This window comes from Octopus bimaculoides, chromosome 26, assembly GCF_001194135.2.
Source record: "Octopus bimaculoides isolate UCB-OBI-ISO-001 chromosome 26, ASM119413v2, whole genome shotgun sequence".
Taxonomy (NCBI): domain Eukaryota; kingdom Metazoa; phylum Mollusca; class Cephalopoda; order Octopoda; family Octopodidae; genus Octopus; species Octopus bimaculoides.
The window spans coordinates 21,591,085-21,594,748 of NC_069006.1; the positions used below are offsets into that span (position 1 = coordinate 21,591,085).

The window sequence follows — 3,664 nt, forward strand, 5'->3', positions numbered from 1 at the left end:
GTAAAAATATGCTTTTTTATAGTAGTCTGACCTTAGAGTCCCTCATGGCGTGAGGCGTTATTATATAGTAATGCCCTTATATATATATATATATATATATATGTATATATATATATGTATGTATGTATGTATGCATGTATATGTATGTACCTGCCTGTGTGTTTGAATATGTTGTACTTATGCAATTATTTAATTAATGTGTGTGTATGTGTGTGTAATAGATTTATAAGGTGATTTAGCTGCTCTGTGGTGGCAGCACAGAGTTGTGGTCCTTGAGCATTTTCCTTCCTTCTTTAGTCACAATACCCTTTAGAAGAAACAATATTTTGTTCCCCTTTGTACATAAAACGAAACAAAACATATTAATAACTCACTACAGCCTACTATCTTAAAACAAAAAAAAATATAAGGAAAACGTACATTAAACACATTATGCCTGAAATAAATTTTAAAAAATAAAAAGAAGGGATATTCATAACATATACATTAAGAAAAGTGCTTAAAAATATCTCTCTATATAGACATAAATATAAAATTAAAAGTACATGTTGGCATCATACAAAACATGTTGCCTACAACCTTCAAATAAATAAAACAATATATACTGAAACAATTGTGTTATTGTAAAGCACCACCTGTTATATATATATATATATATATATATATATGTGTGTGTGTATATATATTTATATATATATATGATGGATTCTCTCATCATGAACAACAAATGAGGGTTAAGTAAAATAAAGTGTTAATCATGTTCTATGGACATGAATGAGTCTCTTGAGGCCTGCTGGTGACTTGCAAACCTTTTGGCAAAGGGAATAAATTGAGGACTCAGTCTACTTGAGTGCTTGTGGAACATTTACTATGTGTTTCCTTGAGTGGACAGCAAGGGCTACTTTGAGCCATGCTACAAAACCACAATGACAGGTAAGGTTTCTATTTAGAAGAGCAGCGTTTTGCCAGCATTCCTTCATGCTTGCACAAAGTTGGTCCTGATGTTGGAGTTGACTTTGCCCAAATCTTTGAACTGAGGAGAAGCAGGAATGGCACCGGGTCCTGCATGCCGATGCTTTGTTTTCCCAGGAAGAAAAGGGAATATTGCATCACTTCAGATAAAGTAATAGTTTGTCTTTGAAGTGCAAGAGTGGACTTCCGACTGACCTTCTTGTTGGGAATTGGCCACAGGGAAGTTGTTTTGGAATTCTAATTTCACTCATGTGTGAGAGAAGACCTAAATCTCCATTCACAATGCCATCAATGTACAAAGATTGATATATCCTGATGTCTGTGACGACATTGGTGTCTGTAATGGCAGCTTCTGATGCCTGTCCAACTGCATCCAGTACTGGGGCCCTGTTTGGGAGTGCCAAGGTTTTGAGGAGTGTGGAAAACCAACCCTTAACTTCATTCCTGCCAGGTCTACTCTGACTCAGAGAAAGTAGCTCTTATAAGGGGGTCTCAGTGGTGAGTTTAATTAACAAGTCATTTGACAGAATAAAACGGGCCATATCCAGTCCAAACATTGTACCTACTTTATGTTCAAACTGGCCAGATCCAGCCTCTCACACTTACCCTACAATGTTATTCTACAAATAAAGAATCACATCACTGAAATCTCAAAGCTACAAAATAATGCACAATTAGTTCGAAACAATGTGAATAAATTAAACATTGCATTTGACCGAATAATCTGAATTCTAAAGGGTTAACAATCAAATCTAAAACACAAACTTACACTAGAATTACTATGCAAACTAAAACTTTTTCTAAAAGAATTAGTTTAAAAAAAAAAAAAAAAAAAAAAAAAAGCAAAAATGACTAAAATGGACAAATAAATAAAATTTGATGAAGGAAAAAAAACAAAACAAATCGATTGTTTGGTGAACCAGTTGGGTAAGCAGCTACTTCGGACACTGGTAACATGGTATGGAGGAAATATTTACCTTAGGAAATACAGCAGCTTCATTATCAGCCACTGGGAATGCATCTTTGAAAGGATCATCAGATGCAAAGGGATCTTGGTTAAAGGGGTCACCTGGAATAGACATTTGAATGAATACGACACAATTACATTGTTACACAACTCACAAGATGGACATGATTATTATTATTATTATTATCATCATTCATATTATCACAATATCATTATTATTATTATTATTATTATTATTATTATATGAACTTGTGCAGGAACATTGAAAACAGAATGAACCACTCTGGAAACCAAGCCATGCAAAACAACATGTTCCAAAATCGAAAGAACCAAACAACGGAATATATATATATATATATGTACGTATATATACATGTAAATATACACACATGAAAAAAAAAAAAAAAACTGTACAGATACAAATAATAAATTAAGAAGAAAGGATTTCTATTGCTTCTAGATTGTTCTGAGTAGGATGCTTCTAGAAAATTAAAACATTTGCATATGTAATGGAAAAAGGAACCTGTAGTACTCTTCTATGGCATGAAATATTTATTGTTGTTTATGGTATGGTATGATTTGAAACTGAACCCTGTAGAAGCACCCTGGTTTGGGAGCTCTAGGATTCTGAGGAGGGTAGAACCACTGCTTAGACACTATTGTTCCCAGGTCTCATCCAGCCTGGAGTAAGTCATACCAGTCAGGGTTCCAATTACAGGTTAATTAATGTCATGGAATTAACTTCCAGGAGATGGTCACTTACAGAGACACCAACAGGCCCAAGGTAGAGGAGGTCCTACAGTTCTTTAGTTGCTTATCTAAGAAAAAGTAAAGAGTAAAGACCCCCTTCGGTCATGAATGACCATGGGACTGCACCTAGGAAGTTCCCCTCCAAGTCACAAGTCCAGATAAGGTTGTTTATGGAAGACCAGCAGTCGCCCAATGCATACCAGCCCCACCTCTCCATGCCACTGATGTTATCCAAGGAAAAGGCAAAGGCCGATACAGCTTGGCACCAGTGACATTATAACTCATTCCTACAGCTGTGTGAACTGGAGCAACATGAAATAAAGTGTCTTGCTCAAGAACACAACATGCAACCTGGTCCGGGAATCAAACTCACAATCACATGATTGTGAGCCTGAAGCCCGAACCACTAAGTCTATACAAATCCAGCATCCGGATAACTACTATGCTTATGACACTTGTTGCACCAAACTAATATAAGTTTGAAGGACAAGACATTATTTGGACTGGCTCAGCATAAACCATGTGCATTGAGTGGTCGCACCAGATGCAGTTTAATGTCAGACCCAGGACATCTATCTGTCTATCTATCTAACTCCATCTATATTCATTCATCTATCTAGGTGTGTCTATCAGTCTATTTAGATCTGTTTATCTACATCCACTTGTCTATTTATATAGATCTGCTTGTGTTTATACCTGTCTGTCAATCTATTTATTTATCAACATAACTGTCTGTCTACATTTATCTCTCCATCTTCATCATCAATCATCAAGATTATGTATTAATCAAATAGAATAAACTATGATTTCTATGGCAATATTTGAAAATTATGACAGTGAGAAGTCTCATCCAGTACATCTCCAAAGAAATCACTAGAGACATTGATAGAGTAACCAAAACCAAGAAGAGAAAAAAAAAAAAAAAACCCTGAAAAGTGATGTCCCATACTCACTTCCTTTGAATGGGTCATCATT

The 3,664-nt window shown here is 35.4% G+C and overlaps 1 long non-coding RNA gene across 1 annotated transcript in view; it reads right to left on the minus strand.

Annotated features, from left to right (window-relative positions):
• The window catches only part of LOC128250901 (uncharacterized), a 7,548-nt gene extending 3,884 nt beyond the window's left edge, over window positions 1-3,664 (minus strand). The window contains exons 1-2 of the long non-coding RNA XR_008266834.1: window positions 3,643-3,664; window positions 1,950-2,041 (exon numbers count right to left, since the gene is read on the minus strand). This is a non-coding gene — a long non-coding RNA (uncharacterized LOC128250901). The remainder of the gene's footprint in view (window positions 1-1,949; window positions 2,042-3,642) is intronic.